The sequence below is a fragment of the Squalius cephalus genome (assembly GCF_949319135.1).
Source record: "Squalius cephalus genome assembly, chromosome: 6".
Classification (NCBI taxonomy): Eukaryota; Metazoa; Chordata; class Actinopteri; order Cypriniformes; family Leuciscidae; genus Squalius; species Squalius cephalus.
The window spans coordinates 31,270,413-31,293,867 of NC_137127.1; positions in this window are offsets into that span (position 1 = coordinate 31,270,413).

Sequence of the window (23,455 nt, forward strand, 5' to 3'; positions counted from 1 at the left end):
GTGGCCAAGTTTTGCGCAGCTCCCCCAGTCAATGATCTAGCACCCACTCAGCACATGTTAAAAATTCTCTGGTGCAGTAAAGCTAGGCAGTGTAAGGGGAGGCTCCTCCCTTTACAAATAAGCACTGCGTAGACCCCGATAAACAACAGCACTTAATATATTCACATAGGCTATGTGAATATTAATATATTCACATATATGTGAAGCACTGTTAAATATATTGAAATACATTTTGTATATTTGAAATAGCCTACATTTAAAAAATACTTAGAAGCTTCCTCGTGTTACATCTGTAAATTTGTGTAGCCTATGAGAAAATATGTTCATAATTATATCATGTAGTTTTTGCTATTTTATTTCTACACCACGTTTACCATTTCTAAAGGTAGACCTATATATTGTATTATAATGTAGCCTATTAGCCTATATAAATGACTTCAAACATTGTTTTACATTTTCAATGCTTTCATATTTTCATTCCATTTACAGTTTGCGATGGCCACAGGCCTACTATCCACTTAATAATACATCAGGTTTCAGGATATTTTAGCTGATTATCAAATAATTCACTCCATCAATCTAAATGTATGTAAATGCTGCGTGAACTACGTGTTTTAATGGGCGCGCGCGCTGAACATTCAAGCCGCATTCCCAGCTAGCAAAAATTGTGCGGGCCGAAAGCGGCCCGATTAAGGCTAAAACACTCGGCCAATGCTCGGCATGAATCTAGGTCCGATTGCTCTGCGAGCGCTCGGTTTTAACGCGGCCCGATTAAGGCTAAAGACACTCGGCCGAGCGCTCGGTTTTAACGCGGCCCGATTGCGGAAACCCGAGTGAGAGGACGTAAGTTCGCCTCCAATCCCTTTCCTTATTTGGGCTTATTTGAACTTTGAACTATGATTTCCATTCATATCAGGTTAATACTAAAATTGCTTAGCAGCCGTTATTTATGCAAGATAAACAAAGTAAAACAGCACAAGGAAGACAGGTTTCATGTTTAATGCATTTTTTATTGGACCACACTACAAAAATAGGATAAACACACTTTTTAATAACAGATTTGAATAGAATATAAATAATATCACAGCATTAATGTAGAATCAAGGAGTTCAAATACCATTTTCCAATATCAACATTTTTAACTTTGAAACATTTAATTCTGGCCCACTGCATTTGAGTTGTCTACGCACACACACTTTTTAATAACAGATTTGAATTGAAAAGAATAGAATAGAACAGAATAGAATAGAAATAATATCACAGCATTAATTGTAGAATCAAGGAGTTCAAATACCATTTTCCAATATCAACATTTTCACTTTGAAACATTTAATTCTGGCCCACTGCGTTTTTGAGTAGTCTACGCACACACTTTTTAATAACAGATTTGAATTGAAAAGAATAGAATAGAAATAATATCACAGCATTAATGTAGAATCAAGGAGTTCAAATACCATTTTCCAATATCAACATTTTTAACTTTGAAACATTTAATTCTGGCCCACCGCGATTTTTGAGTTGTCTACGTTGTCTGCCTGTTCGCCCTCTTTGGCTTCGGCCACCATCCCTATCAGAGGCTAGCCACAGCCACCTGGTGATGAGCAGCTCGGTTTCCTCTTCTGTAAAATCTTTGGTCAGGGCATTCCGGCGGACTGCATCTGAGAAAAACAAGATAGAAGAGAGCAGCATGACCATGTGATGTTACTCAGCAACCACCAAAACTTAATTTGGATGCAGGGCTCTACACTTACATTTCTTTTTAATTTAAAAAGTTTAGGAGCACAGTCAAAAATTTAGGAGCACCTTCTGATCAATGACAAATTAACCTACCCATTAAAAGGCGATATTTGATAAAATGACTTGCCGGGGCATTTTTTTTTTAAAAAGCGCATATTCTTAACTAAATCACAGCCTTTGTGATTTCATGATAGCACTATGCTATATTATGATTGTAAATGGTTTTAAATAGATCGCGTAGCCTTAGACAACGGTGTAATAATGTTATTCATGGATTCTCGTCTGTGGAATGCGCCACTTCCGGTATTTTGCCGGTTACTCAACACGGGTAAATTGCAATTGAGGATTGTTTTAAATCGAGTGCTCGACTTTAATCGAGGAATCGTTGCAGCTCTAGTTTCAATGGAGGGTGCACCCATAGAACCTGATCAGGTCAGTCGCACTGGTGCTCCTAAATACTTTGTCACTGTCACAGCCAGTAAATAAATAAATAAATAAATAAATAAATAAATAGGTTGCACTGTAGAGCCCTGGGATGTCACCACAGTGCAGTTATCCAGCACTGACACTCACCCAGAACCACACTTTTAATGTGTGTCTCGCCAGCGAAGTGTTCATTGCTCTTTTCAGGACCCGCCCCACAGTGTCTTTAAGAGTCATGCCTCCGACCATTCCAAGGAGAACAGTCTGAAACAAAGACATGTACCTCATTAGTTATTTAAGGAATATAGCATGAGTGAGAGTGGGGACTGACTTTTAGGAATGATCTGATTAATGCATAATTTAACTCACCAAATTCTTCTTCTCCTCTGGATTCTTTAACATCTCCTCCAAACATTGTAGATCCTCAATAGTTGAAAGTAGGAGCCCAAAATGTGTTGGGTCTGGCATGAAGTCTGGAACTGCTGGAGATTTGTAGGAGCTGCATCAGGATGAGCAACTGCTGCTCTCTGATAGAATCAAGCTGGATGAGGATCTCCTTAGCAATTGCTGTAAGACACAAGAAAAAGCAGGCATAACAGATTAGTAGCAAAACATTGTACGTAGATCAGAGTAAACCGAGAGAGATCACTTTGTAGAATTCCTACCTGTAGGCACAGCCTCCCGAGAAGACCTGTTTTTTGTGTCTTCCATGGTGTTGCTTTCCATGGTTGTGTTGACATTTCTGCCTTTATAACTGAGGGGATTATAATCAGAGGAAGGTTAAGTTTAAAATAAAAATGTTGAATGTAATATATTTTTCTCCTGGTCCTTATTTTAAATAGGTCATAAAAAATATCAATATTATCGACTGATATGAAACGCTTACATCATGATACAGTTTTCAGTCATATCGCCCAGCCCTAGGGTAGCTAATAAACTTTTCAAACCTGTCTGTACAGACCGCATTTAGCCAAAGGTAATGTTGATGTTAGCTATAAAGTGCGATTTCAGTTTGCGCCATAAAAGTACAACTAGAGGCCAATTCACACCGCAGACAAACGCCAGCAAACACCAACAAAAAAAAGTCACCAACAAAAGTTGGTCGTTGTATTCAGAATGTTATGAAAAATAAGCGTCATTCACACTGCCCCAACCGACACCGACAAACTCAAGCACCCACGGAAAAACACGAGATATTCATTCATTTTAGCAATACAAGTAAAAGATTGCAGCTTTCAGACACGACTTTCTTCTCGTTTTATATTGTTAAATGTCGAGAGTGCATCTGTTACAGGCCCCTGTGCAAAAGGCCATTAAATGCACTTCACGACGTCATACACAGCGTTCACAAAATGGCGGACGGTCTGCACATAGATCTTCACAACCCAGAACATTAATACACAAAATATTTGCAGCATGAACATATGTTGTATCATACCTGTAAAACCAGGAGCAAACGTGTCAGCGTAATCATAATCCCCAGCAACTGTGAGGTCGCCGGCGCAGGCGCAGCTGCTCCTCTACCGTTATAAGAGTCCTCAGTTCATTTTCATAATAAGAGTCCCGATCTCACTCAGCAACAGACATGACCCAGCTTTCAGCAGACCAAAGTCCCACATCATTCCTCTATTTACATAAGTAAAATAAATATTTTCTTACAGGATCAAAATGTGCACATACTTTAGGACAAAACGTGTTTGTTGGCGTTTGTCTGTGCGGTATGAATTGGCCTTAAGCCAGCTAACATTTGTTCCACTTTATTTTCTTCCACAGATCAAAGACTGTGCTCGTAAATATTATTCACGTAAATTGCATTCAATAAAAATGGTGTCTAGCCTAGCAACTAATTCTTTGCTAACTAGCAGAACGAAAATATGAGCTGCTAGCGCAAAAACAGCGCAGCTAACGTTAATGTTAGCTTCGTTCGCGCCATAAAAGCTTTCATATTACCCCCATTTGCACTACTTTACTCAGATATTTTTTTTATATTGTTGTCCTAATTAATAGAATTCGAGTTCTGAATTCTTTCTTTTCGTTTCATCTAGGGAAGCACTGTCAAATGAACATGAACAAAGTTTAAACGGATCGATAATAATCAACATTTAATCAGCAACAGTTCGAAATATGTAGGTCGACGTAACTCGATTGATATGCTCGGCGTGAAATGTTGATGCTTTTTAAGGAAATTGAACACAACTTACCTCAAGTTCACTGTAATGACGCATGATCGAAAAGGGATGATTTTAAGTCAGGCGTTGAGTTTTATCTCACCGAAAGTTGTGCACACGTCTTGCGTGCTGACGCTCGCTGCAGCAACTGTTGAAATCGGCTTCATACCGGTAAACGCATCTGAGCCGAGCGCCCAGAGTTTAACCGTGCTGGTAAACATTTGAAATAGCCAGTAAAATGAATTTTAGACTCAGTGTTAATTTTAGACTAACGTTACCCAACTACTCAGCCGATGCGCGACTGCAATCACCATGACTGTGCGAGTGATGTCAAGCGGCCATGCATTTTTAAAATACACGTAAAGAATCTTCATGACAACTAAATATTTTTGCTATGGTTATAAATATTAAAAATTGCTCTGTGCAAAATGACTCTATTATTATTATTATTTACCGCAGATATTTTGTTTTGGACAACGACATTCGACGAGTATAACATCCAAGATACAGTCAGGAATTTACGTCAATTTTAAAATAATTTTTATGTTAATTATTGCTACATTAAAACCATCCTTGATTTAACCTAAGCCGAGTCATTTCCAGAAGTGGTCCAGATCATACAGCAGAGCCGAGTTACAGTTACGGTGAACATGAATCGGCCCAGTGCTTTACAGCCGTAACAAAAATGCATGTGCCAGAGCGAGCTGCGGGCCACAATCGGCCCGGTTAACACACGCCGATGCCGATTCTGAGCCGCAGGCGCCGCGGGGCAGCCGAGCTCGGGCCGATTATACATGCTATCTGGGTTTGAACTGGAGCGGAGGGCGTTACCATGGAAACGAGACGGCAGCGTTGTTTTAACTACTTTAAGGTAAGTTCAGTCCATACAATTACACAAATAGTACATACAAATGTTTCTGAGACTTTCTTTCATGTAAATCACTCGCTTCCGTTGAATATTTACTTTATAGAAATGGTTTAGTGTCTTCGAAAAAGTCCGTTAGCATCTAGCTAACGTTAACTAACTTAGAGGTAACGTTAGGTTAACTAACGTATAGACTTGAGCTGTAAGTTGCTTGTAATCATATCTTATGTGTAGATGAGATATTTTGATAGTTTTGTAAAGGTTTTGCTGACAATTGGTCAATGGATGAATGGAAATAAGCTAATTTATTTAACCTAAAAGTACGCACTGTATGGTTAATTCATAGTTATCACGTGACGTCACACCATTACGCCCACCTGGAGGCTTTCCATTGCCCACCAGTCATTTTTATCAGGTTTGTAGTTAGTATTAATGTAGTAAAACAGTGTAATTAAAAGATCAAATTCAATATATACCGCTTATTCGATGCATACTTTGTACAGGTAAGCAGATGAACACAGAACAAATTATTTATAACATAATAATATTGTTTGTCTTCTCCCCTTTACAGTATTGTTTGCCATCTAGTCCTGATCACAGAGTTTAGCTCCAAACCCAATTAAGCAGACCTGAGCAGCTGATCCAGGACCACCAGAAACTCTGCAGGACTTTGGTCTGGACACCAGTGTTGTAAGTTCAGAACATATTGCAGGAGATCTCAACATTGTTCTCAAGGTCCACTTACAGTACATGCAGAGCTTTACTCCAACCAGTCCAGCACACCTGAACAAGCTAATCAAGGTGCATAACTCTGGGTGCATATCACTCAGGTCTCTAGCTCAGTAGTCAGTGGTTAAAGGCCGTCTTAATCACAAAATTCTTAAAGTGCACTGAAACATTCGCTCCCTAAAAACTCACTATGTTATCGGAAGTTCTGAAGCTCAAAACTTTAATCACACAAGACAGTTCGTTACAAAATGACATGTGATAGGTGATTTTAACAAACCAAACCAATTCACAAACCAATATTATATTTCAGCATAAACATACGTCGCTAGACAGGTAATGTCTAATCAAGCAAACATTTACAATTTATCTATGACTGAAATCTTGCACAAATATGTAGAGGGAAAACTCAAGTGTATACTTCACATTTTGGACAACCATTGTTTTTTTACATTTACATTTTGGTTATTGTTTTCTTTCTCACTTTAGATGCTGGAGAAAAAAAACAGCCAGGCTAAAGCATTCAAAGTGGAAACTTCTGTCGTGGCTCAATAATCCAGGATTGGGACGGCGGAAGGAGCAGATCAGAGATCAGGCAGAGATCTACTGGTGCCCCTGAGGAACTGATTTACCTAATGCGTCAAACATTACCAAACATTTTCATCACTCACCTTCATGTCGTTGCAAACCTGTAAGACTTTCGTTCATCTTTGAAACACAAATGTAGATATTTTTAATGAAATCTGAGAGCTTTCTGGCCCTCCATTTCACAGTTTATGCCACTACAACTTTCAAGGTAGTAAAGACATTATAACAATAATCAATATGACTAGTGGTTTAACCTCAACTTTATGAAGTGAAGTGAATGCTTTGTGTGCAAAAAAAACCATTGCATCTTTATTCACAAAATATACATCTCTGACCCGTGTTCACGGAGCACCACGATTCATCAGGGTTGTGTTGGCGAGAGAGCCGGCCATCTCATGCGTCGGAGATACATCATTTTTGAATAAAGACGTAATTGTTTGCGCACACAAGGCATCTGTTAAAAATATCTTCATTTGTGTTCTCCACAAAAGTCGTATGGGTTTGGAGCGACATGAGGGTAAGTAATTAATGACAGAATTTTTGTGTGAACTATCCCTTTACTGTTTTCTAATGTGGTTATAATTGGTCATTGTTCTGTTTTATAAACATTTTCAATATTTTAAACATTTATTGTTTTGAAAAAATGTTTATACAGAAAAGATAGATTAATTTGACCAAAAGTCACAGTAAAAACTTTAAAATTGTTTAAAAAAATAATGATTCAAATAAATGTTGCTCTTTTGAAAGTTCTATTCAAAGAATACTGAAAACTGTATCATAGTTTCCACAAAAATATGAAGCTGTACAACTTATAATAATCATAAATGTTTCTTGAGAATCAAATAATCATATTATAATGAATTCTGAAGGATCATGTGACACTGAAGACTGAAGTAATGATGCTGAAAATTCAGCTTTGCATCACAGGAATAAATTACACACTTTATACTGTATATTTACAGGTATATTTAAGAAAAGTTATTTTTATTGTAGTAATATTTCACAATATAACTTTTTTAGGGTATGCTTGATCAAATGCAGGCTTAAGATGTGATCAGGAAAGTGTTTTTTATGTGAAAGATGTATTTGATGTGTCAATAAATGGTTTTATAAACTCTTTTGTGAATTTTCGTATTATGAATATTAAATATAATCATGAATTCACGGTTGAAATTAGGCCTGAAAAAGACGTCTTTTCAACTCACTTTACAACCTAATTTAGACTCGATTGGGACGTCATTTTATTGTCGTCTTTTCAACGACCTGAAAAAGACGTCTTTTCACCTTTCACTTTTCAACCAAATTTTAACGTTGTTTAGACGACTGGCAATGTCGTCTTTTCGACGTCTTTTCAACGAGTTTTTGCTGGGTGGGTACACCACGCGCAGTCAACAAGTAACGTTAAATAATTTAAATTATTTATGGACATGCAATTCGACATGTATATTCTAAAGTTTATCAATAGTATATTCGCCACAGTCAACGAATAACATCAATTACACCTCATTAGAAAACTCCATTAGGTCATGTAATTCAACAATCTTTCTAAATTATTCGAACTTGTGATGTGTTTTTATTTAATTATCGAATATAACATAAAAAAATTGTCTAATTACCTGTAAAATGGATTAATCCTGTTGATTGAAACCAATAACCGTGATCTCGTCGTCGTTTGATTAAGCGATTGTTTTGCGCATGAGCAGTTGGTGAAATGTGCGTCGTACGTCACAAGTGTGCTCACGGGTGCAGTTCCGCGAACATACTACAGGAGCGCTAAAGAGCAGCGCTGCGATACACACTTACACACGGAGATCAGGTGTATGCTCATGGTGGGGATTTAGAAAAAAACTGCACTAGGCATATCAGCAACGCCCCCTGAGACTATTACAAGCAAAACATTGTGGGGACCGGGGAACTGGTCCCCACCATGTTTTTGGTCCCCACTTTGTGAGTGTGCTAACATGCTGAGGACCCCACCATGTGATAAAAACAAACACACACACACAGACAGAAACTCACTCACACACACACACACACACACACAGACAGAAACTCACACACACACAAACGGTCACGTCTCCTCTGATGTCTGATCTCCACACACACACACACACACACACACACACACACACGGTCACGGTCACGTCTTCTCTGATGTCTGATCTCCACACACACACAGACACACACACAAACACACATACACAAACACACACACACACACACACACACACACACACACACACACACTCACACATGGTCACGTCTCCTCTGATGTCTGATCTCCACACACACACCCACCCACACACACACAGACACACAAAAACACACACAAAAAAAAACATACACACACACACAAAAACACACACAAACACACTGCACAGGTCAAACAGACCTATATTAAATCAATACAATGGTTGATACAACACAGTACTCCACCGGTCACAATTGTGACCGATCATAAAACACACTTTTTCACACACTTTTCCATGAAAATTTCAAAAAATTATGATTGATTGTTTCAAAGGGATACTAAAGAGAGAGGTTAAAGGGCGGTATATGTCACTTTGATTGATTTATGGCCCTTAAGCCACGCCCCCTTTCTGACCGTGAGAATTTTCCCACGCTTGCCCCGCCCCCTTTTTGACCGTGGGAATTTTCCCACGCTTGTCCCGCCCCCCTTCTACCCCCTCCCTCCCACCTCCGGACAGATCACGTGACCGTGGGAATTTTCCCACGGTACCCTTCCCTACAAACATCCCCACCCCACCCCACTTCTGAACAGGTCACGTGACCGTGGGAAAATTTTCCCACGATCCGCATTAAAACGTTAAAACAACATGTATTAAAATTATATCAAGCAAATAGTTCTATTTTCTAATACATTTGAAGAAAAGTTGTACATTCACAATTACATAGTGTTTAAAGGTGTATAAAACGTTGTATAAAGTTAAAATACAAGTCTTTAGCGCTCATACATTTGTAAAATGTTAAAACATTAATGAAAAAGTTTAAATTGCATTATCTTAAAGCTATCAAAATGTATTAGTATTAAAACATTAAACAAATATTAAAACATATCAAACGCGTAAACACATACGTACATTTAAAAAACTGACTTACGTTTTTACAATTCCGTTTGTTGAAAGAAGAACAAAGATTATCCAACTCAGCGATCTCCAAAGTTTAAAGACGTGTAAAAAGATTCCCTTGTGTAAAGTAGTCTCCTGGGAGCTCAATGAAACACGTCCGAACACGGGAGAAAAGAGTCAAGACTGACAATAGCTACCGTTGCACAGGACCCGGACGTAGGCTCCGCCCCTAGACTCCTCCCACACCAAGACACTCCCACGTCAGGTGGTGAAGAGGCGTGGGAAAAGACTACAAACAGTTCCCACGCTTCGCACAGGACAGTAGGAGGGTCGTTCATATAGCCCCACCTACGATCTACAAACATTAAAACACACTCCTCTTGAAAGCTTACCTCATTCACGCATCATGTCTCAAGGAACTGACTCTTCTTCATCATCATTCCAACCCCTGGGAACTACTGACGGATACATACCAAATGGATTACCGGTTGCAGCAAATGGATATCCGCAGAAAAGCATCGAATGGCTAAATAAATTTTGTACAGATCTCGGATATCACAATCTGGCGTTTCTCACAAGCTATGGAGTTGCAACACCTGCCGCAGTCGCCGAGGCCCATGGCACAACTGTCGATGAGACGGACGGATGTCTCGGGGATACAGGTCACCGGATTATCAAGGCTATTTTGGCTGTCATTTTGGAGTTTTTGATCGACAAACGGATGAAAAAGAATTGCGACGGCTGTACTGTGGATCACCCATCGCAAACAAGACACAGCTGCTTGTTCGAACCTACTGCATATTATTTTTATGGATGTTTTGAAGATATCAGACTGAAACTCCTCACACCTGAGTTGAAAAACATATTAGCACAGGCCTTGAGTCAGTACGGAGGCAGCCCACATCTACAGAGGATCCAGGGAGCTGTTGAGGCAATTTTGTTTGACCTCAGAGATGAGATGTACATAGTCGAGCAATTATCTATAATTCGTGAAAAACTGATCGATGAATCATGCGAGGAAATAATTTACACAGCTGTGGATAAATGGAAACTAGCCGTGGCTGAAGATCCGGAGATCAATCACGTTTGAAAATGGGGAACTTCTGCTCTACCTCTTGGATTACAAAATATTTCTTTAAATCACATGTTAAATGTGGAATATCTAACCTGCTCCATAAGATTATCCGGAATAATTGGACTACAAATACCAACATAACTCCGGATGAAAAACGCCTAATGGAATTAATGAACGGCGTGCGGGGATTATCGGATGAATGGAATCATATGATAAACATGTCTGTAACCTGTGAGAGCACACCCTCTGTGGTTATCAAAAACATTCTCAATCTAATGTCTGACGACCAGAACTCTCTTAGAATAGGAAATATATTGTGTATTTGTACGTATGTAACTGATGTCTGCAGTTTGTTAAGTAGCGAAAACCCAGATGTATGTAATATTATTGATTTTTTAGTCGAATACATTATGGAGAAGAATTTTGAAATGTCTGTGAAATTTTATTTTTTTGTTTGTGTGATATAATTCACATTATACATGTTTGTAACTTTCTACTTCTTACATTCTAATAAAAGAAAAAAATCATTTTTGTTGTTTGGAAATGTTTTTGTAACTTTTATGTTGTGAAAAAAAAAAATGTTTATGACTTTTATATTTTGAAATAAAAAAATGTTTGTGACTTTTATATTGTGAAAAAATAAATAAATACTGAACAAATTTGCAACTCGATTCATTATGACTGAAATCTCACAGCGTTGACATGGCAGAACTAATGAAAAAAATCTATTATGACCCAGCGAATTCTGGTGCTTTTGGGGGTAAAGACAGATTAAAACAAGCTGTATTAGAACAGCAAGGTGTAAGATTATCTGATACAGACGTGAGTGATTGGTTGTCCAGCCAGGACACATACACTCTCCATCGAACTGCGCCAATAAATTATAAGCGGAACCGTGTAGTGGTGTATGGGAAAGACCACCAGTTCCAGGCAGATCTAGTTGATATGTCTGTATACTCGAAAGAGAACGACAATATCAAGTTTATAATTACCGTTATAGACGTTTTTAGCAAGTACGCGTGGACAAGGGTACTGAAAAATAAAACGGGGCCGGAAGTAGTTAAAGCTTTTTTGTCTATTTTGAGAGAAGGACGTGTACCTGTAAAGTTGCAGACAGATAAGGGTACAGAGTTTTTCAATAAGCATTTTCAACAGTTGACAAAAAAATATAACATACACCATTTTGCAACAGCAAGTGATTTAAAAGCGAGTGTAGTCGAAAGATTTAATAGAACTTTAAAAGGACGAATGTGGAGGTATTTAACAGCTGTGAATTCCAAACGCTACTGTGATATATTGCAAGATCTGACAGAGGCGTATAATTCTAGTTATCACAAATCCATTAAAATGCGACCGTTGGACGTGAATAAAGAAAATGAAACTGTGGTGTTTAATAATTTATACGGAAAAATGCGTAAAGAGACACCAGTCTTTAAATTTGCCGTAGGAGATATCGTCAGGGTGTCTAAAGTCCGGAATATATTTGCCAAAGGCTATGAACAGAATTATACTGAAGAATACTTTACTATAAGTGCGTGTATACCCCGAAATCCAGTCGTATACAGGATACAGGACTATGATGGTGAATTAGTAGATGGTTGTTTTTATGAGCAAGAACTCCAAAAAATTATTGTGAGTGATGATAAATCGTTTAAGGTCGAAAAAATTTTGGACAAACAACGACGCGGAAAAGCCATGTACGTTCTGGTGAAATGGCTTGGATGGCCTTCAAAATTCAATAGTTGGATTCCTGAAAAACAGATGATTGATCTACAATCTCCCTTAAAACCGTAGCGAAAGCCACAGACGATGTCATTTATCCAAAAACATCTAACATGTCTGAGGAGGAGGGGTTCTACGTCACGCTCCCGTGCAATGCATCTGCAAATGTATACCCCGAGAATCGCATATCTAATTACAGAACTAGATTGGCAAGAGCTATACATTTAAAAGGATTATGGGAAGTGGCGTTGGTTGAGTTTCACTATCCAAAAACTTGGCACACTTTCAACGAGGAAGACTCTGCTTTTATTATTGAATGCGACCAATGTTTGAACAGCGATGAACATAGTAAAGTGCGTGGGGATCTTAATATTCAAACTTTCCGGAAAGCCCTAAAAATATCTACGAATCATAATAATATAAAACACGGCTATTTTGAGGATATTTCAGTATTACTCAAGGAAATAAACGCAACTCTTCCACCACGGGTGCAGCTAGGCTACGATCATATAAAGAATAAGATATTTCTGAAAGCAGCTCAGAGAGCATCGCTAACGTTTTACGGAAAACTCGCCGTCATTCTAGGATTAAAACCATGTGTTCCTATAGAAAATGTAAGCAGTACGGATGAACACGAAGACGTGAGCACATACGCACCATACCAGGCCGATATAAGTGGAGGATTTTACACTCTATTTGTATACATAGATATAATAGAATATCAAGCAGTCGGTGACGCGTATGTGCCATTATTAGAGACGATACATATTGAACCGACCACTAACAAAGCAGTCAGTGTCAGGTACGACAAGTCTCATTACGTCCGTCTTAATAAAAACAACATCTCAGACATTGGGATCGAAATTAAAGACGACCAGAATAAAGACGTGCGATTCACCTACGGAAAAGTTGTGACGAAGCTGCACTTTAGACCAGTGAGAAAACATTTGTTTTAAAAATGGCTTATCTCACACCGTACCAGGACGACCCCCACCGTTACATATCATATTATCAGGCCCAAACAGGACATGGGATGCCGGGCTATGCCGGAAGCGGTGTTATGTATGGTGCCGGTTTTGCATCAGGGATCGGGGGTCTATTTCGTGGATTATATCGTATGGCAATACCGTTTCTAAGAAGGGGTTTCAGTATAGCAAAGCCACACATAAAAGCTGCGGCAAAAAATATAGTAAGTGATGTAGTTACCAGTGCCTTGTCAAAGTCATTTAATAACGATAACACTGAGGGACAGAACGGTCACGGTCTTATGGTCATGCGCAGAGGGTTGAAGCCCCCTGGGACCCGTATGAGGAGGGGGCGTGGTCACGGCGTAAAGAAGAGTACACGTGTCACTAAGAAACGCCCAGTTGCAAAAAGCAGACGAAGAAGCCGGACGAAACTTGTAAAAAGATCTACGAGTTTGAAAAGACGAAGCAACACTATCTTCTAAATCATGTCATTGATTCATGCAATGTCAGACGAGTGTATCAAATCCGAACTGGATATTTTTACACTTCCTTTAACGCAAACAGCTATTGAGAAAAACACTTATGTGGAAATCCCGCCCGTGTCAGCGATTAATGATGCTTCCCCGATTGAATTTTTCATCGCAGGGACTGGTGAAGATTACACTGATCTGAATAACACATTATTATATACTCGTGTGAAAATAACTCTCCCAAACGGAGATGATGTGCCGGAAGGCGCTCCCGTGGGTCTGATTAATTACCCGGCTTTGACGATCTTCTCGCAAGTGGATGTGTCTCTAGGAGATCGGCTAGTGTCACAATCGTCCAGCACGTATCCGTACAGGTGTATTTTGGAGATGCTCATTAATTATGGAAAAGATACCCTAGAGAATAACTTTTCAGCAGGATTGTTTTACAAAGATACAGCCGGCCATATGGACACTACGGATCCGACAGGTGCGAATGCAGGACTGACAAAAAGAGCTGCGTTTACAGACGGGAGCAATGTTGTCGAGCTACTGGCTCCGATACACAGCGATATATTTTTTCAGCCGAAATTACTATTGAACGGCGTAGATATTCGTATTCGTTTAACTAGAGCAAAAGATGAATTCTGTCTTATGCGCGGGGACGCGATCGATTATAAACTAAAAATAATCTCCGCTTCTCTCTTTATCAAAAGAGTGTCTGTCTCCCCCTCGCTCCGTTTAGGACACGCCCAAGCGCTACTGTCAGCCACAGCAAAGTACCCTTTCGACAGGGTATGCGTGAAAAACTTTTCTATACCAGCAGGAGCACGCGTCTCAAACCATGAAAATCTCTTCCTCGGGACTTTACCAAAATCCATCATTATAGCATTGACGGATAATGATGCTTTTACTGGCTCATACGAAAAAAACCCGTTTGCGTTCAAACATTTTAATCTTGAATATTTAAATCTCACCTCTGACGGCGCACACATCCCAAATCGTCCGTTTCAGCCGCAATTTAATTTAGGAAATGCTGTAAGAGAATATTATCAGCTGGTTACCGCCACGGGGAGACATCTGAAGAACCAATCTTTGGCCATAGACAGGGAGGATTTTCTCAACGGCTACACACTGTTTGCCTATAACCTTACTCCGGATGAAGAGTGTTCGCAGCATGTTTCGCTGATTAGATCAGGGAATATTAGGTTAGAAGCACGTTTTAGAGAGCCTCTACAAAACACAGTAAACATTTTAATTTATGCTACCTACGATTCTCTTCTTGAAATATCAAATCGGAGGCAGGTGTTGGCAGAACACTACTGAAGAGTTTGAAATGAACACTGTGGAGCTAACGGAAATTATGGATAACATCGCGTGTAATATAAATTTTTTAGGAGTACTCCCTTCCGACCATCTTCCCAAAGATCCATTGATAGACGTCCCAGCTCTATTAATTTGTAATACGGATCGATCGGACGAACCGGGACGCCACTGGTTAGCTATGTACATGGATCGAAATGGGCTTGGATGTTTTTTTGACAGCTTCGGGAATCCTCCGGATTCAGATTTTTTTCCTCCATCCATTCTCAACTTTCTAAAAAACAATTCTACACAAGTTCATCATTCTACCAGACAAGTCCAAGATTTTACATCAGTCACCTGTGGACAGCATTGTGTCTTTTTTCTGTATCATATTTCACGGGGTGTTGAGTATGAGGATATAATGAAATTTTACCATAACGATAATCTATTAAGAAATGATGCTATGGTGTCTCTTTTTGTGAAAAAATTGAAACCCATGATCTGTGATAGTAAAATATTTAAATGTATCCAGTGTGTACAGTCTGGTAAAATGTTCCAGTCTTATTAATCCTTGTGTAACGAATAAATAAAGAATATGTAATGAATAAACGTGTCGTAAACAGATGAATAATTTCGTTTTCTTTCTTTTATTTGACATCCAAACAATAACACAATATGTTGTATGATGACATACATAGTTTTAAAAAAATAAAACACAGATACAAAATCCCCCACATGATAATATTTTGTAAAAAAACAAACAAAAAACATATAGCTATGCCATTACATATAATTGTTAAAAATCCATCCATTGTTTCGCATCTACAGCGGGTGAGTTAAATACGTTTTCATCAGAGTCGTGTGCATGTGTGTGTGTGTGGCGTTTTTTCAAAGACTTAGAAGGTACAGTACCAAAGTCATCCGCATGTGTTTTTCTTTTAAACGATTCAATCATCCGTCTTACATTATGATTGGTTACAGTCGAATAAGGAATCTTTAATCCCGCAAATGCATCCAGAAACTCATACCACCCTACAGGCCGTCGGTTGTCTTGCATCATCTGCGGTGAAGTTACACTCTTTACCAGATCAAATATATGGGACCCTGGAATGATTCTCCCTTTATAAACAAATTCTCCATCAACTGTCCATGAAGACACGTGTTTGGCTTTGGACATTTTATCCATAATATATTTTACATTTTTTAAGCTTCTCTGAGGAATATTGTTTAAAACTTCTGAGACGATTGGGTCATCACTGACGTCATCATTCCTAACATCGGGGTTGTGGGAGGGGAGAGGCGTCTCGTGTTCCGGTAATGTAAGAGTTAGAGTGTTACTTTCCATATCACCGTGTTTTACCACACTTAAGAATCGTTGTAAAACATTTGTGTAGAGCTTGGATTTTTCGTAAGTGTTCAAATCATGCCTCTGCAGTATATCTCTAATAGATGAATCCAAGTCATTCTCCACAACCGTATGAATATTTTCACGAGGCGGTGCAGTCCTTAGTCTATCCAGCTGATGTTTTGGCACGAGATACAATTTCTCGGCATGTTGCATTTTTCTCTTCAGATTCAGTTTCTAGTTATGAGACTGGTTATGAAAGGAAGCGCTACACTGAGAAGGGGAAGTAGAAAACCCCCTTTTTGATTAATCATACGTCTCTTCCTGCTGATATTAATCTTTTTATTAGCAACGTACTTTATCTCCTTTTTCCTTCTTTTTAAAGTCCCGTGCTGTTTCACAGTTAGGGGGATCTTGCCATGAAGAATATTGAGAGCCACTTCACATAGAGCCAATATTAACTCGTCGGGTGAAGATTGCAGAATAACACGTCGCTGCTTGGGTGAGCTCTTGTATAATAACTTTAAGAGGTAGAGATTTCTGGAAAGTCTCGTGCTCATTGTTACTTCTGGACGTACACCACCGGATAGTCTGACAGTAAATCCGTTCTGAGCCGGAATTTTTCAGGGGTCTGTGGTTTATAATCTATTAACAAGTAGCTGTAAGGGCGTTCAGTTGCATCCTGGTACGCTTCGATAAAAAACTTTGTATTCCCTGGGTACATCTGCCGTCCCAAAATACCAATCTGCTGCTTATCGCGAGGGTTTTTAAATATTATTAAATAATTTGTATTAAGACCTATTGTTCTGGTAGATTTACCCTGGAAAAACAGATTCTGTATTAATAGCAAACAGCTAATCTTATTGTGATGTATGTATTGTGTAAAAATCTTCTCGACTTCTCCGTTAGAAGCAGCTTGACTCATAACGTCATCCAAGATAAGGAGTGATCTTTTACCAGGAGGGAATAATGAGTCATCATCCAATTTCTGTGGAATGCCTTCAATGAATTTAATATCAAAAGCATGTAACATTTGATCATACATTGGCTGCCAGGATGTATACACATACACAAAATTGTCAAATTTGACAGAACACATTTTGTCTGAATTATACATTAGAGTCTTCACAAAAAAAGTCTTCCCACTATTACTTGGACCGGCAACGACAGCCGAAAATGGGTGCTGCATTCTGCAGTCAAAAACATCTGTTTCACACATCTTTCAAAATATTGTTAAAACCCGTAAGGTAAGGTGGTATAATCTGGTTGGAGTACTCGCTTATTGTACACAAGTCTGAAACTTTTCACGATTGATCTATTGTGCAATGTGAATCCCCTCTTATTACGTGTAATGGTCTCTGTGCGGGGAAACAGCTGCATCGTGTCACGTGATTCCACATAGGCATGCACTAGCCCTATCAGACTATGCAATGTGACTATTTGGGCATTCTCTGCATTGAGTGTAATACCCTTCGCTTTGAGACACGTATAGCCTTTTGCTGTCTGATACCCATAAGATTTTGGTCCTGACGAGGCATACTCTGTTATGGAATCATCTGGAACTAATTCGCTCGTGAGCTGTCCGAGATAAGAACCCGTTTCAGGCATCCAATCACCGATTTTTGATACAAATATCGAGCTGTCTGTATCGGCATAAATCACACGTTCGCCTAATTTGTCCAAGAGATTATACAACTCGAGTCGTGCGTAAGCTGTGGTGAAAGCACCAATAAAAACGTTAACGTCCCGTGTGGGGCACGGGTCACGTTCTGCATATGACCACTGAATCAAAGCCACTGAATCAGATACAAACGAAAAGTGTTTTATAATCCGTCCAGCACCGCCAAAAAGACATTGTGTGAATTCTTCAGGCTCTGTCAAAAGCTCTGTGGTATGCAAATGCGTGCGCAGAGAGAAACGCCCCCAAAGCGTATTCAAGATGAGCTTAGCAATGGATCTTTTTGCCGAATTATGCATTATTTTAGTGATGTCTAGTTGAACGCCCTGTTTGTCGAGATAATCATCAACGTATGCTTGTTTGTCATCCTCTGTCACTACATGTGAGGGAAAGCCAGATGCTTCCTGTTTGAATTTTAGGAATGTTTTGACATAATCGGTAAACAAACTGTCAGAGCTTTGTGGAAAATGCCACACCTCGTGAATTTTAACTATCTGATAACCATGCTGAATAGCTCGGTGTAATTCAACGCTGACCCATGTAGCTGTAATACATCTCTCAACCTCTGTGTGGCTGCATTGAGGGTCCTGAATCTGATTCTCTGCACAAGTCCTGCACAAAGGAAACATTAATTTACCCGAGCATCTGTAAGGTAGTACAGGGTGAAATAGCTTACGCGGTGGTAGCACTGACGCTTTGACGAGACCAAAATAATTCTCCACCGGTTCAAAATCCTTAAAGATTATTTTAGGATGACCGATAGGATACGTTTTACTTGACTGAACGAACGGGTATAGCGATGTGAAATCATAATAATCCACTCGTTCATCATCAGCTGTTTTGTGGTACAATTTATACGCGTTTGTGCGTCCACCAAATAATGCATCCCGAGGTTTCAGCCTCTCAGGTGCCTCGTAAGATGACATGAACCGCATGACATCAGGATCTGTTTGTTTTGCTAGATCCCATTCACATTCCCAGATAGTAATCACTCGTAAGGAGTACACTTTACGAAGTGTTTCTATCTTTTCGTCCGACTGCCTTCTGAGAGTACCAAAAGACACTTTTGATAAAGGCTGAATTTCTTCTGCCTTATATCTGCAGTCGTGTCCATGGTAAAAACAACCCAAGAATTCCAAGGCTGTTTTTACCCCATCACCAGACTCATGATACCCATCAACATGATAAGGTCCGAAGGCTTGCTCTCCGTGGTTTAAGGCATGCTGTACATCAATGTTTTGGCTATTTTTAATATATTCGAGCCATTGAATGGATGCGTTTGAAAACGTCTTGTGTTGATTAACATACGCGTGACTATGTGTAAGTGCTACTGTATCTCGACTCAAAAAATTTGTTTTGAATACTTTCATGCATGTCCCTGCCAACGTCACAGATTTAAACGGATCGATGTTTGTACATTGGAGGAACTCTTCACGATATTTTATACACGCCTGTCGTAAGATGACCACGTCATTCCGACAGTAAAAGGCGATCTCCTTTTTGAAGTCAAAGATATCATTCAATACACCTGCGTACCATGTGTCAAATCTGACACGCTCGGTTTCACTCATTGTCTCATAACCGTAAAACTCTTTTGCCGGATAGGGACCCACATAATTCACATTCTCCAATCTGTTGAAATGATGTGGGAAAAATCCCTTTTCGCGCACGCTTAGGTTTAACGCAGCCGGTACCTTGCCTAGTGAAAAAGGTATAAATTGAAAACTGTCTATAAATCGCTGTCTAAACGCCGCATCATACATATGCAATATTCTACATCCCTGCATAATAATCTTTGGACTTATTCCTTCGCTGGTAAGATACTCTAACAGGATGTAGGAATCAAATCCCGATGCATTATGCGCTATGAATGTGTAATCACTGTATTTTGGGCGTCTGAAGTGTTTAATCAGACGTGCCACGCAATCTGTTCCTCCGGCTTCAAACGTCTCACCTGCGTGTGTCATGGCGCATACAAAATTAGCCACATGTTTATCATTCTGATACATTGTCTCAAAGTCATAATAAATGTATTTTTCATCATTTGTTTCAGACTTTAGAGGTTGGATGTAACATTCGTGAGTACCTTCACTTGTCAAGATCTCGTTGCAATGTACACAACACTCTGGAGAGCACTTGTGCGGTTTGATTTTATCACCAGATCTTGCAACCCTATAAACCTTGTGACATTTAGTACAGTATTGAATTGTATCACACTGTGATTTCTCTGTAGACGTGCGCTCTTGTTTATGTGTTTCGTAGCAAAAGTTATTTCTGCAGAATCTGAAACAGTCTGGACATTGTCTATAGGATGTCGTATGTGTGCGGCATTCGGATGTGTTACAAATATTACACACATATTTGCATTTATGGAGTCTCTTGTCTTTATGACCCTTGAGACAAAATTCACACACGTAACTTGTGCCTAAGAAACCTTTCAAATTTTTGATGAAATAATAATGCTCTTCATGAATATATAAATGCACAGTCTTTGGATGAATTTCATCTGTGTTTTTGTAGACCTGTAGTTTCCCTGAACAATCCCTGTAAAAAACCGCAATTTTTACTCCTAATTCTTTTTCGAAAATATTCAGATCGTGAAATCCTATTTTATCATACGGCATAAAACCACAGGCTGTGTGTATGTCTTTTGCTAGTTTTTGCAGCTCTTGAGCTGTGAATGTTGGGTTCAGAAAATATGCCAGACAATAACTAAGACACATATTATCAGATATATTCGTCGGACAAAATAGATGCATTTTATTTCGTTTTATAACCTCACTGATGGCAATGTCTGTGATTTTCCTACGTGGTCCTCCCCCTCCCTGGTGGTCCATAGCTACCGAAACTCTTAGAGATAAAGAGTTATCTGTTGACACATCTCTATTGCTTTGTGCAGCGCGTTCGATTTGATCAATGAATAATGATGCGTCGTGGTTGCTCTCAGGTGTTAATACTGTATTTATAGATGTGGGTAGGCTAGAACCATTTAGTGCTATATTTATATAGCCCGTATCACCTGCCGTCAGTTGAGAAAAATGCACAATCTCATCTAAAATATTGTGTAGATGAATATTAAAATCTGCCAAATCGTTTGTATCTATTTCACGGAGATTCAGGGTCCTATGGATTTCTAGTCCGTTGAAACGTGGTCGAGGAGTTATTACAAACTCACCTACACGTCCTCCTTCAGTCGTCAACGTATGAATTTCGTCCTGACTAAGACCCATATTAGGGAGTTGGTGATTATAATTTGAAAACCCATTACCGGACTGTGCGTTTTCATCATCATCACCTTCAGGTGTTTCTAACCACGCTCGTTGTTCGGCTATAATATTTTGTAATCTTTCGGATGTGGAAAGTTCAGTGGTGTTTAGCATTCCCAGTTGTTCACGTATTAAAAGACGTAATTGTTCATTAGTACTGTGACGCCTTGATCTTACATGTTCTATGTCTTCATCTGAGTCTGACTGTACATCAGTGTAACATCTTTTAGAAGACATTTTGTGGTGTTTTTATTATTTTATTTTATTTAAAATGTGTTACTAGCAGACTACAAACGAATACTCCAACACGACTACCATTCATAAACAATATTAACGATGGCTAACGACTACGGATAGCAACCCGTAACAGTAATAAAAATAACAATGTTCAGTCAAATTAATAAAAAATAATAACAAATGAATAAAAAAGAAATCAGTCACCAAATATGAAAGCTAAAGATTGTAAGCTTTCAAATGATATAAAAATTTTCAAGATTAGTTTAGGTTTAGTATAGGATATTAGACTGTTGTTTTAAATGTGTAACAGATTTGGGTCCGCCGGCGGGCCGGTGACACTTAAGAGGTTCGCTAATGACCACGGATGATACCACCTTGGAAGTAATACAAATAACAACAACAAAACGAAACAGAAATAAAAAATAGTGTATCCCGCGTTAAAAACTACACATATTCATATCACATATTCACAACTTTCAAGTGAAAACACTAAAATGTTCAGTCAAATGAATATAAAATGAATAAAAAGAAATCAGTAATTATGAGATGTAACAACTTCTCTTGAATGCATCATGTCTTTCCATTAATAATCTGGATAACATGTCAAATGAATATAAAATGAATAAAAAGAAATCAGTAATTATGAGATGTAACAACTTCTCTTGAATGCATCATGTCTTTCCATTAATAATCTGGATAACATTCTGACGTTCATTTAAAAAAGAGTTAATGCATTGTTACCGTTATTAACTGCATGTCCATGACGCATTTCTCCATTCTCCCTGTGTGTTTAAAAGATCGTTACGTAGTTCTCCGTTTACATCCTGACAAATCCCCAAACGTTTGATTCACCCAATAAATTCCTCTCGCTGAGTTTGGAACTCCACAAAGACCCAATGTGTTGTGATTAATCCAATATTCCGTTCGCTGATGAGTGTCGTTTCTCCGCGATTAAACAGTAGCTGAAGTCCGAGCCACAATCCAGAGTAAGTTTAGTAAAGTTTCTCTGCGATTAAACAGTAGCTGAAGTCCGAGCCACAATCCAGAGTAAGTTTAGTAAATTTTAGATACGAAGGGTTTTCAAACAGAGCGCGTTATCCTGTTAGTGAACAAGCTCTGAATTGGGGAATCCCCAGTGATGTCATCGTCAGCGTCACCCAATGCATCCAATGAAATCCCAAGTGTGTTTGGTGAGGAGGCGGGGCGTCCGCGAGTCTGAACACGGTCTGAATGAAGTCAGTTAAAGACTGAATGGGCAACACGCCGGTCGTCTTTCTTGAAGCTGCGCGAGGAAATAACTTTGTTTCACGTGTCGCTCCACACCTGATGGGTCTTGGTAACCTGATGGATAGAGTACAATCCTCTGTGTATTTTGCTCTGGAGAGAAAAAATGTATTTGAAATATTCGACGGATAAATAGTTAGGTAAATGTTTATCATAACTCACCGTAACCTCTCCTCTTGTGTTTAAAAGATCGTTACGAAGTCCTCCGTTTACATCCTGACAAATCCTCAAAAACGTATGGTTCACCCAATAAATATTCCTCTCGCGAGTTTTATACTCCACAAAGATGCAACGAAAGTGGTTAATCCTCTCGCGAGTTTGATACTCAAACAAAGATGCAACGAAAGTGGTTAATCCTCTCGCGAGTGTGATACTCCAACAAAGATGCAACGAAAGTGGTTAATCCTCTCGCGAGTGTGATACTCCACAAGATGCAACGAAAGTGGTTATTCTTCTCGCGAGTGTAATACTCCACAAAGATCCAATGTGTTGTAAGAATTAAACTATTCACT